At 47.1% G+C, this 13,073-nt stretch overlaps 1 long non-coding RNA gene across 2 annotated transcripts in view; it reads right to left on the minus strand.

Annotated features, from left to right (window-relative positions):
• The window catches only part of LOC143692146 (uncharacterized), a 39,829-nt gene extending 27,409 nt beyond the window's left edge, over positions 1-12,420 (minus strand). For both annotated transcript variants that reach the window (XR_013180008.1, XR_013180007.1), the window contains exons 1-4: positions 11,538-12,420; positions 8,583-8,681; positions 2,907-5,160; positions 2,062-2,154 (exon numbers count right to left, since the gene is read on the minus strand). This is a non-coding gene — a long non-coding RNA (uncharacterized LOC143692146). The remainder of the gene's footprint in view (positions 1-2,061; positions 2,155-2,906; positions 5,161-8,582; positions 8,682-11,537) is intronic.
• Between the last annotated feature and the right edge of the window lie 653 nt (positions 12,421-13,073).

Here is a 13,073-nt window from a genome sequence, read left to right on the forward strand (position 1 = left end):
TGTAAGTCAACATAAACACCTGTGTATACAGAGCCATATAGCTCCAGGCTGAAAGAGAGCTCACCCAAGTTCTGCTACCACAGGCACAGCAGACTGTGCTGGCCAGGAAACATCCCAAGAGATTTCCTCTGCTCTCACGCATTTTGATATTTTTTAACCATTTAAAGCTTTCAACAGCCATTCAAAAGTTGAAAACAAAGATTACCCACTATAAATGATAGATAACGGGAGTCTTAGAGATCCAGCTGAGTCACATAAGTGGAAAATAATGTCTTCATAATAATCTAAGTGTATATAGGAAAGCCATCTTTTCTAGACCTGCTGGCTATGTTTTCCTACACTCACCCCAACCACTGCTGCAGGCTGGACCTAACCATAACTATGATTTTCAAAATTTTTTATTTGGCAAATGATCTGTAATAGGCCAGTTATTATCTGTACCATTCACAATACCTTTGGTTACTGATATGGGCCTGTTATTAATGGACTGCCAGGTTCTGAACCTTTAGTTTGGTTTGGCACATTGCACCAGATTTTCTGCTGACTGAAAATTGCAGGGAATGTAAACTACAAGTTGTACTCAAAGTGTCTACTGTCATTTTATAACAGCTTTAAAAGGAAACTTACACTTTTTTTCCTCTCTCATGTGCATTTTCTGACTCTCTGAAATCTTTCCTTGATACCCCTGAAAAAGCTTCTCTCCTGCCACGTTACTCTTCATTCAAAGCGCCTTCAAGTTCTTGAATTCTCAACTACCAAGTGATAAGGAAGCAGTTAAAGGAAGTTAGGAAAGACTACCATGGTCTTTAATGCTGTTTGCTGTTCTGTTCTGCTTTTTACAGCTGAATACATTCTATTAATTCTATACGGCATTGGAAAGCGTTGAACAATGTAAAAACGTATTAATACATAAAGTTCAAAACAGAGAGAAATAGATATGCTGACCAAAAGCACATTCTGCTGTCCTTTCATGGAGTTTGGATTTTCCTGTTTTCAATTATTTGTATTACTGAAGTTTTCCAGGGGAATTCTATTTTTTTAAGTAGACTCGTAAAAAGGTGGGATTAACAGTAAACACTACACTTGCACTCAGAGCAAAGCGCATGTGGAGCTTGTTCATGTACATAAACAAGGAAGGAAACCTTACCAGTTCTTCACCTATAAAAGATAAATCTCTAACTTCAAGGAATGCTACCCTCCAGTTCCTTTGTATGTTGTAGAAGTAGAGAAGGAATCAAGAAAACTGAATCATCACTACTTATTTAATTATCACTTCAGAAATCTAAGGGACTGTACTTAGAGAAGGTCATAAGAAAATAACTGAGAAAGTGTCAATGCTTATTGGTGAAAAAAAAAAGATGATATTATTTCTCGTTTTCTCGTCTGGTTTTTCAAAAGTCCAATAGGAAGGCTTTGTTAGTCAGTATGAGATCACTGAGCAATTATCTTACAGGTTTTTCATACTTGTTTTTTAAAATAAACCCTAATTGCTTTAATGGATCAAACCCTGTGTGATACAGTTTAATAACACAAGAATTTGATATTCAAGTATACATATTACATTTTTTCATGTATTCAAACTTCTCTGGTAACTGCAGATATAATAGCTTTGAAGCCAAAATGTACTCAGCTGAAATTTGAAACTGCAGTCTCAGGATGCATTAATATCTCACACCTAGAGAAGTTGGATGTATGCACTGTATCTCCAAAATTATCTAAGCACACATTCCAAAGATATAGGACAGAACATTTTAACAGTTTAACTATTGTGAAACATTTCCTTTCCCCTCACTGTTTCAATGCTACTTTGAACTCTCAAACATAAGAATGTGACATTTTATTTTAATATTTATTCTATTAACTTGATAGTCCCCTGAGAATAGGAGATATTTTTCTATTACCTTTTGCAATTTTGACACTCATTGCAAAAAATCTACTCAGTGTTTTCACTGGAGCAAGGAAGTCCTGGCATTTTTCAAAGATTGTACCTTTACAAGGTACATCTTCTTTCATCTTCTGTTTCATTGTAAACTTCTACCACATATTTAACTAAAAGTTTACCTGCATGATTTCTGTAGCAGATTTACATTGTATATGTGCTAATCTTGCTGCTGCAGCATCTTCTTCCAGTTTCTTTATTTTCACTGTTTCTGCCTAAAAGTACATTTTGAAAATATTCAAGTCCAGAAAGATGATAACATCATGCAAAGACAACTTAATTTCTTCAGTTTATTGGGACTCCATAAACCAATTTGTGGTATCTGAACTACTTGCACTTTGGAACTGTGAAAACACATATCAATAAATAAGTAAAAGAAAACAATTACATATCCAGAATATTAAAATAAAAGTTTTTGTTTAGTTAAAGAAATTGATGTAGGATTATGTTCTTGCTGCATTTTTTATACTCACAGATACTTATCTCCATGTAAAGGCCTGGACATGGAATTTCAATTGAAAAAATGCTTCTAGCAATAGCGGTAACTACAGAGCTGCTATAATAGAAACTCACATGCAATTTTAACTACACTGTTTCCTGTCAAAAAATATTTTCACTTAGACTGATGACTGATTTGAAAAGAACAATACACTCCAAAAGGACTCCTGCCTTCAAGTGATGCAACAAAGATCAAGAAAAAAAAGTCATTTAAGACACCTAAAGTTACACAGATACAAGTGAAGTCATTCATTTTGGACAGGTAAAGCAAAGTAGCAAGTATGTGAGACTGAAGCTGACTCTAAGCACTTCAGTTAGTGAATCCACCTTTCCTGCCAAGTGATGCTCTGCATTTTGTTCATCAAACACAAGGCACTCATAGCCTAACTCAGAGGTTTCAAAAATGAAACTGCTCAGTTTTGCCAATGCTTGCTGAGGCTCCCAGCAGCAGGGAGAAAGCTTTACTTACAGTTCTTTGATGAGATACTCCTGTCGTGTATTCTTGAAATCCAGATGCTTGGCCTGAAGCCTCAGGATCTTGCTGCAGCCATCGTGCTCTGCCTCCATATCCTTCAACTTCCTGGCAATGCTGTTCAGGGCAGCGTTTGTCTCCCAAAGATAAATAGGTACATGAATAAATAAATACATCAAGAGGTACTTTTTCAAAGATAAAGTATTGCAGTAGAGAGTTCAATAGAGGAGGAGAGACCACATCTGTAGCGGCCATGACTTTAAAGGTCCGCCTGAGCCGCCGTCCCTGCCAGCCAGCAGAAGGAGCGGTAGGAGTGCGCGGTTTCTCGGCACGGCGCGCGGGAGCCGCTCCGCTGACAGGGGCGCGCCGGCTCGGCGGTCAGCTCTGCCAGAGGCGGACAGAAAGGCACGGGACCACAGACAGGGATGGGAGAGTGCCCCCTGACCGGGACCAGTCCAGGTTTTATTCCAGAAAGCGGAGTAACACCCAGGGGAAGCCGCCGTACCGAAGGGCCCTGGGGGGAGGGAATACACGTGTTATATAGGAGAAACGGGAGGGGGAGAGCTCAGACAGGCAGCGAATGGGGGCCCACGGTGAGCGCGGGCTTTATCAGAGTGACAGGACGGGTAGCCAACCGAGAGAGCTCAAAGGTGGGACCCCGGTCCCTGGCCCAATAATTCCATGTATAGCACCGAAGATTCTGGATAAAAGGGGGGTATTTGGGGGTGACAGAAAGGGTGCGGGTTTCCAGGGTAACCGGTGATGGACAGATAACTGGGAAAGAGGGGGAATTCCAGACAGAACCATTATACAGAAAAAGGGGGTAACAGAACATTCCAGCTTAAACTGGGGGAGCATAATAACACAACACCTCCCCGTTTTTCGTTTAAAAAAAAAAAACCAAAAACTTAAAATGAGGTGAACTGAGTCTGACTAAGGCAGTCTGAGTTCAGGATGAAAGGTGCAGAAGCCCATTGGTCGTCATCCACGGCTGAGGAGGCCTCCGATCGATCCGATTCCAAAGCTTCTGCTTCGCTGTATGGTCCCAGAGCCACCACCTGGTTTACCTCGAGGGTAGGAACAATCCTACCCAGCAGTCTCTTCATCAGACTCCCAATTATAGAACAAACAACTAAAACTACAACTAAAATAAAAAGAACCAACAGAACAGTTTTTAGAATTGACCTCATCCAGGCTGAAAAGCCCCATCCTGAAAAGATGTCCCCCAGCCAGTCTGATGTTTCCTTCTTTATGTCGTTTACCATGCCTCGCATTTTTTTGATGGCACTTCTCACGTCCTCGGCCCTTGATGATAAATTGAGGCAGCAGAGGCCCTCAAATTCCTCACAGTGGTGGTTGTGAAGGAGGAGCAGAAAGTCGAGGGCTGCTCTATTTTGCAAAGTCGCCTTCCTTGTAATTTCATCTTCTGATAGGAGGTCCAATAATGTGGCTGATGTAAGATTGGCTTGTTTGGCTACCCAACACTCTAGGTGGGCCAATTCGCCTAGAGCCTTGGCTGCGGATACCCAGGCCAAAAACACAGTGACCGCAACTCCTTTTGGTTTAGACCAATGAATAATTTCGGAGTCACACTCTGGGTCAAGATTTATAAGATCCCTTTTGGAACGGGCCAAATTCAGTGTGACATTTTTTAAAATCCAATTATTAATTTGGGTTTTGTTGGGTGTAAACAGCAACAGCTGTCCGAAAGTACAAGGGCCTCCGATAAGGCGAGAGGGGATGCCTCCCCATGCTCAGTCCCCGTAAACTAAAAACACACCACGGGGTAGGGATAAAAGTTTATAATCAAAGGTGGAAGCCATCTCTATATGGGCAACGATTCCACACCATAAATTGGCAATGTATTCTTTTTTGAACTGCCTAACTGATTGAAATGATCTATCTAGAGGGTTGGGAGTGAACATAAACTGAATACAGAGGGAGGCACTGGCAGAGCCGAGCAATTCAAATTTTAAGGGTTCGGAATCCAAAGGTGTCAAACCTTGGATTCTGTCTTTCCAGCCATCTGTGGGATTAAAACCGAGAGAATAGGCAACTCTTTGGGTTATCAGGGGAGCGAAGGAGGTAGCAAGGGGAGATAGGAAATCGTTAGGAGAGAGAGGGATCCCCACAAGGCAGGACGACATCGGGTCCTCTGCTGATGCGGTGTTGAGGCAGATGTGATCTTGGCCGAGGACTTTCACGAGCGTCTTCCAGATATGGGCTTTGGGCTGAGGGACAATCCAGGTGCCTGAAGGGAGAAAGTGGGACCTGAGTGCTGTCACCAGCAGCAAGATGGTAGATGGAGAGAAGGCCATTTGAATGGGGTGTCACTGAAACATCAAAGAAAACAGGGTGAAAAGGTGAACTTAAAATTTTGGTTCTGCCCAGAGGGAAACTTAGAGGACATCAAAGTCAAGGGAAAAGGGTTGCTGCCTCCTCCTCCAACAAGCCTCCTCAACCTGTGCCACGCCTCCAACCTTTGGTGCCTTTTTCGGAAGGAAGGGCCTGACCCACTTAGATGGTACCCACTTAAGCCCCAAGGGAGTGGACACGCAAGTGTATCCCCTCCCCCAGGGAATCAGGTCGAAAGGCCCTTCTGTTTTCCAGGTCTCCGGGTCCTTAACTAGGACCGGAGGCCTGGCTTTCAGCTGCAGCTGGTTGTGTTGCCCAAAGTGTCACGCTATTGGAGGATTTAAATTCTCAAAGGAACAGTTTAGAAAGTTGATAGTAAAAAGTGCTTTTGCGAGACGGACATGGGGAGATTCCACCTTCACAGCCGTATGTTGTTGCTCTAAAACCCTCTTAAGGCTCTGGTGGGTCCTCTCCACCACGGCTTGGCCTGTTGGGGAATAGGGGATGCCTGTTTTGTACTCTGTTCCCCATTGCTGCAGGAAACTTCGCAGTTCCCTGGACTTGTATGCTGGGCCGTTGTCGGTTTTGATGACCTTGGGGATGCCCGGGACAGAAAACGCCTGCACAAGATGTTTTTCGGCGTCAGCTGCCTTCTCACCTGTGTGGGCGGAGGCGTAGACTGCACTGGAGAAAGTGTCCACTGAAACATGTACATAACTCAAGTGGCCGAAAGAAGGGATATGTGTAACATCCATTTGCCACACCTCGCAGCTAGAAAGACCTTGGGGGTTAGCTCCAGAGCTGAGTGATGGGAGCTCATGGGACTGGCACTGTGGACATGTAGCCACGATCTCCTTGTCCTGTTTGCGTGTGAGCTGGAACTGACGAACCAGGCCAGGGGCATTCTGATGGAACTGCTGGTGGCTGATCTTAGCTTGACCAAACAGATCTGGGAGCGGGGCCATCTGAACAGGAGCAGCCAGGGCATCAGCTCTTCGATTGCCCTCTGCAATGAACCCCGGCAGATCAGTGTGTGACCTGACATGCATCACAAAGAAAGGTTGCTCTCGGTGGGAGATCAGTTTTACCAATTTTGAGAGCAAGTTAAATAGGGGAATGTTGGACACTTCTTGAAGAACTGCTTCTTCAGCTCTGGACACTACCCCAGAGACATATTCTGAATCAGTTACAAGATTGAATGGTTTAGAGAACCTCTCAAAGGCCCTGACAACAGCGTCCAACTCAGCTACTTGTGGAGAACCTTCCACCTTGGCAACATCGGCCTCCCACCGCTGAGTCTGAGGATCCTTCCAAGTCATTACTGACTTGTGGGATGCTCCAGACGCGTCGGTAAACACAGTCAGTGCCTCCAAAGGGGTTTGGCTCTGAATTCTTTTTAATGATAATGAGAATTCTTGATTAAACAATTTGTGGGCTGGCCAATCAACTGCAATTTGGCCAGTGTAACTGTCCAGTGCAAATTGCAACATTTCATTAATCTCGAGCAGTTCATCAAAGGTTTTCCTTTTGAATTGGCCCGACTCTAATTTAATTGGAATGTGGATGCATTCAAAGTCACACCCCGCCAACACCCTGATCCGCGATCTTGCTTTTCTGATCAATTCTGCCATCAGCTCTGATGGCCGTGTCATCCTTTTGGACCTGTGGTGGCTGAGGAAAACCCACTCTGTGATCAAGAGGCAGTCCTCCGAGCCTCGGTCCTTGCCTTTGATAGAATCATCCCATTGAAAAATCACCCCATGGAGGTGTGGCAATTTCCCTAAAATGATAAATTTGAATGGGAGACCCGGTTGGTATCTGTGGGCCTGCCTGGCCGAAATGGATTGCTGGATTTTTTCCAGTGCTACCTGAGCCTCTGGAGTAAGGGCCCTAGGAGAACTAAGCTCCTCTCCCCCTTTCAATAAATTGAAAAGAGGGGCTAGGACATCAGTAGGAATACCCAGCCAAGGCCTTACCCAGTTCAAAGACCCACACAGCTGATGGGCATCTGCCAAGGTCTTGATATTTCTACGAATAACCAATTTTTGCGGAACAATGGTCCGCTTATTTATCTCCAAACCCAGATACTTCCAGAGTGGCATCCTTTGAATCTTGTCCTGGTGAAGCTCGAACCCTGCAGCAGTCAATGCATTGATTATCAGGTCAAGTGCGTGTGTGAGTATGTTGTCGGTCGGAGCACAAACGAGGATGTCATCCATATAATGATATATTATTGCATCCTCGGCGGCTGCACGAATGGAGGACAGCAAGGAAGCGACATACCACTGGCAAATCACAGGGCTGTTCTTCATCCCCTGAGGAAGAATACACCAATGGTAGCGCTTGCTTGGGGCCTTACGGTTGATGGCAGGAACCGTGAAGGCAAAACCCGGGGCATCGTCCGGGTGAAGTGGAATATGGAAAAAACAATCTTTGATATCTATAATTGCCAGATTCCAATTTTGAGGGAGCATCGTCGGGGATGGCATCCCGGGTTGGAGGGGACCCATATCTTCAATAATATTATTAATTTGTCGGAGGTTGTGAAGGAGCCACCACTTATCTTTGTTTGGCTTTTTGATGACAAACACTGGGGAGTTCCAAACTCTGACATGGTCTCCACCAGGTTGCCTTTAAGTAACTACTCCTTGACGAGCTCATTGAGCGGCCACTGCGCTACCCATACTGGTTTGTCCGATTTCCAATTCAGTTTCCAGGTAGAGCGCTCAGCAGCGACTGCTAATTGAAAAACCTGAGGAGCCACTGGTAGGTCAATTCAGGCTCCCCACTGGGCAAGGAGGTCCCTCCCCCACAGGGGTTCCATATAATCCAAAACGAATGGGCGTATAGACGCTGATTGCCCATCCGGCCCCTTAATTTGCACGGTGCTCTTTGATTGTTTGGCCAATTGAAGACCCCCAACACCACGGACATGACCAGCCACGTCCTGCAATTCCCAATGCGACGGCCATTCCCGAGAAGGAATGATCATCTGCCCCTGTGTCCAAAAGACCCTTAAGGGGTATTTGGTCTCCTCCCCTCAAGAGTTGACAAGTAATTTTTGGTTTCTCCTGCCCAAGGATCTGAGCCCAGGCCACCGTAGGATGTTCGTCTTGAGGTGGTGTAGAGGGCGGTCCTGGGACCCAGGTTAGCTCAGGCACTGGAATGGCCTGAGCAATAATCTGTCCCTTGGGCAGGAAGAGGGGAGGGCGGACACAGTACAGCCCCACTGAGAATTGCCCCAGGTCTGATGTCAAGAGACCCGGGACAATGTTTACCTCTGATGGTGTGAATTTTGTGTCTCCGACAACTACATACCCACAGCTGATCCGTCCCCAGTTATCTGGGCACTCCGGGCACACAGTCACAAGATGAAAATCGGAGTCCTTCAGATGGAGTGGCTCCGTCAGCTGCAGCCTGAAAGGTTCAATTTTGGAAAAGGTGGTTAGAATGGGCATAGGTCGGAGGCATGATAAGCATGACAAGTCCGGTAAAAAAAAGTCACATTTGGTTGAGGTGCCAGGTGGTTTTCCCTTTTTCCCCTCCCTGCATAATGATGTTGAACCCGCCTTATTTATTTCTGCACGCAAGGGGGAACTGCGTTCAGCTCGTAGTTTTTTGGTAGGGGGTTCCCCCGAAGTCCCTGCCCCCTTTTAAACTCATAAAACTGCTTCCGCAGGGGGCAGTCAGGCATCCAATGCCCTAACTGTCCACACAGATGGCAGGGGGAAGTACCCCTGTGGACCGGCCCAGGGGTACTGGATGGCGGTGGATGGCTCATCTGGGAAGCAGGAGCAGGGTCAACTGTAGTGGCATCCCAGGTATCAGCAGCAGCAACGCGTCTGGGCGGTGGTCGGGCCCTTGGGTCAAGGTCCCTGGAAGCCAAGGAGACTTTGTGGGCGCAGATCTCCAGCATCCGCTGCAGGGTTGGAGGAGGGTCCAGTGGCAGGCTCAAGATAGCATCCCTGCAGGCTGGATTGGCATTGGTGGAGGCCACTTCCTTTGGGAGTTCTTTCCTGGTCTCCTTCCCCTGCACCTGCAATTCAGTGGCTTTCCAGAGACGCTCAACAAAAAGAATGAATGGCTCGTCAGCTTGCTGCATGATCTTTGAATAGGAAATTTGGGGCACCCCTGATGGCAACCTTAAAAAAGCCCTCTCTGCTGCTCTCCAGCTCTCCCGTAATACTTCAGGCGGGATGATTCTGGCCTGGAACGGCCTGTCAGCAAAAACTCTCTCCCCACACAGGTGTTCAACCGAGATGCCTTCACCATTACGATCGAGCCCCGTGTGGGGGTTCACCCACAAAGAGGGAAGGATCCCCACCACCTCCCTTCTCCATGCCGCCTCCCACATCACATATTCAGTGGGGTTGAGGAGGCACGAGAAAAGTTTCCGAAGGTCATAGGGAGCGACTTCTGCTCCTGCTAAAGTGGCCCTTAGAATCCCCTTGTGGGATCTCAGCACATCGTTCCTGATGTCCAGAGATGCCAGGAGAACCCTTGGGGGTCTCGAAAACCCTGGAATGTTGCCAAGAGTGTTTGGTGGCTTGATTTTGATCCATCCACAGAAGTAACAAGAGTCTGAGGACAAGAGAATCACTTTAGAGTAAAAGGTGTAAAAGAGACACATTTAGAGGGTGAGATATAGACTTTAAGGTTTTTGGTACAGGGGGGTTATGGAGACAAGATGGAGGGATCAGGGCGTGTCTTGTCCTTCTTCTTTCTTCTTCTTGTCCTCCATCTCCTGTGATGATGTTGGCACTTGGGGATTGGTTTATGGTGAAGGTGCACTTGCTAACATGGGCAAAAAGCATTGGGAAATAAAGGTAAATATTGTATACGTAGGTTTTAGTATAAAAAGACATGACCGCCCCGTGGGTGGTCAGAGAGTGCCTGTGACTGCCTGCAGATCAGACCTCTGTTGGGCAGACAGAAAAATTTTGTAGATAAGAAATAATAAACAACCTGAAGACCGAAAGCTGAAGAGTCCAGACTCGTCCTTTGCATCGTGCCCACCAAAGAACCACTCTACCCGTGTCGGGGCAGAGACAGACAGCCGGACCCGACATCCCCTGGAAGTATTCACTCTCCCGGGAGAAATCCTTTTGGGCCTTGCAGAGATCTCTAATTTGGTGGTGGGGAAAGGGAGTCCACTGGGCTTGGGTTCCCCCCGCCCCCTCAGGGTGGTATGAGACCAGAGCCACTGATGGGATGGAAACCGGCTCCGGATCCCGGGTCCCTTCCCCCCTCCCCCCGGATGCTGAAGCGTGGGAACCGGAAGGGGGAGGGGAGGGGGAGTGGCTGGAGGACTTGTTGGAGGACTGGACGGGGGCATCAGATGACGAAGGTGCCACCCCAAGGGAGGAGTTGGTGGGTGTGCTTTGTAGAGAGGGGGAGGAGAAAGGGGAGGTACTGATGGAGGTGGGGGGAGGGAAGTTAGGAGGAGTGTGGAGAGACAAAAGGGGGTTTTTTTGACCGAAAAGGATTGTGGGAAGAAGATGGAAAAAGGGCGGGAAAAGCCATGTGGTCCCCTCCATTTTGTGCTCCACAGGAGCCATCTTGGGAGGGGAGCTGAAAATGAACTTGAGAGGTTTTAACTGGGGATTTGGGAACCGGGAGAAAGGGAGAAGGAAAAGATCCCCTAACAGTCTGGCCAGGACTCCTAGGGCAGTGGGATTGGGATTTCTGAGAAGAGCCAGGGGAAAGATGACCACGCTGTGCCCTGCTGGAGCGAGCTGCTCTTCTCAGAATGCCAGTATTAGGACAGGCAGGGGAGGGAAAAGGGCTAGGATCAGGGTTAGAGGGAGAACTGGGTTGCAAACTCGAAGAACAGGACTGTTTTCTCAATTTAGAACCTGATTTTAACAACGCTTTAACTTGGGAGGACCAAAAGCTGATTTTTGCCAGTTTTGTCTCTCCATTTTTTCGAGTCGTGTAATTTCTTAGTTATGAGATCCCAAAAACTATAATTATCTAATTGGTCAGTGGAAACTTCAGGAAATTGAGAAAACAGCCACTTTATTAATTTTTTCTACTCCTTTTTTGGAATATGAGACCCCCCCCCCCAGCAAGGATATCCCCAACTTGGATAAAGGCTCTCTCTTGAGCTGCTGGCTGCTTTGCACCCATTGCAGAGATGTTAAGAGCAGCTCAAACCACCCACCACTTCAGGAAAAGGAAAAAGAAATCAAGGAAAGAGGAAAATTGCCTCTGCCCGCCCAGGCCAATGAGGAATAAAAGGGTTAAAAGGACAAGGGGGAGAAAAAGACTCACAGAATCCAGCGAGGGCGAAAAAAAAAACCGTCTGAAGTGGTGTCCTGTCCCGAGACAACTCCTGAGGTGCTTCGGAGCTGCCGTCCCGTCCCTGGGGAGTACAGCGTGCTAAAACGCCGCCGAATTCACCCCCAGGGGGATTTCGTGGCCAATTGAGACTGTTTGTCTCGGTACGCGGGTCCCGCGGTCCTCTTTGGCGAGGCGCTTACTGGCGCCGTGAGTGCCGAGAGAACACAAACCTGCCCCACATTAGGCGCCAAATCTGTAGCGGCCATGACTTTAAAGGTCCGCCTGAGCCGCCGTCCCCGCCAGCCAGCAGAAGGAGCGGTAGGAGTGCGCGGTTTCTCGGCACGGCGCGCGGGAGCTGCTCCGCTGACAGGGGCGCGCCGGCTCGGCGGTCAGCTCTGCCAGAGGCGGACAGAAAGGCACGGGACCACAGACAGGGATGGGAGAGTGTCCCCTGACCGGGACCAGTCCAGGTTTTATTCCAGAAAGCGGAGTAACACCCAGGGGAAGCCGCCGTACCGAAGGGCCCTGGGGGGAGGGAATACACGTGTTATATAGGAGAAACGGGAGGGGGAGAGCTCAGACAGGCAGCGAATGGGGGCCCACGGTGAGCGCGGGCTTTATCAGAGTGACAGGACGGGTAGCCAACCGAGAGAGCTCAAAGGTGGGACCCCGGTCCCTGGCCCAATAATTCCATGTATAGCACCGAAGATTCTGGATAAAAGGGGGGCATTTGGGGGTGACAGAAAGGGTGCGGGTTTCCAGGGTAACCGGTGATGGACAGATAACTGGGAAAGAGGGGAATTCCAGACAGAACCATTATACAGAAAAAGGGGGTAACAGAACATTCCAGCTGAAACCGGGGGAGCATAATAACACAACACAACACATATCAGATGATGATGTTAGAATTTTAAAATCTCAGATGCCAGCACATGTTAACAGAAGTGTTTACCCAATGCAGGCATGCTTTTAATTGACCACCAAGAAATCTCTGTTGGCCCAAAAATCACTGTGAACATGACCTTCTGTGGTAACACTAAAATCAGATCCAGATCTCCACAGGAAATCTTTCCCTGAAAGAGTGCAGCTTTTCCAATCTCTTCTGTGTCCCAGCTCAGTGGCAATGTTAGAAACATGGTGCATTTGGGAAAATGATGGGGATGGGGACATGGGGACAAAAGTTCATTTTTGTCATGATTTTAATTGCTAAAACTTCAGATGTTTTGAGAGACAATTACTCCCATAGACCAAATAATTTAATTTTCCGCTATTCTGAAAAGGATTTTCTTCTTTGTAGAAACGGAATTACTTTAAAAACTTAAGAAATATGAAGCCCTCAGTAGAATAAAATAAGATGGTCCCCACTTCAATTTCTGCATACAGAAACTGAACTAAGCTACAGGTTGGGAGAATTACTGACATGACTGGACTCTGCAGCTCTGTGAAGTCACTGCTACAAAATCCCCATAGTCCATATGAATTTGGACCAAATTTAAGCTAATCCTCTAGCTTTGCATGTCCAGCAAG

Source organism: Agelaius phoeniceus, chromosome Z, assembly GCF_051311805.1.
Source record: "Agelaius phoeniceus isolate bAgePho1 chromosome Z, bAgePho1.hap1, whole genome shotgun sequence".
NCBI lineage: Eukaryota > Metazoa > Chordata > Aves > Passeriformes > Icteridae > Agelaius > Agelaius phoeniceus.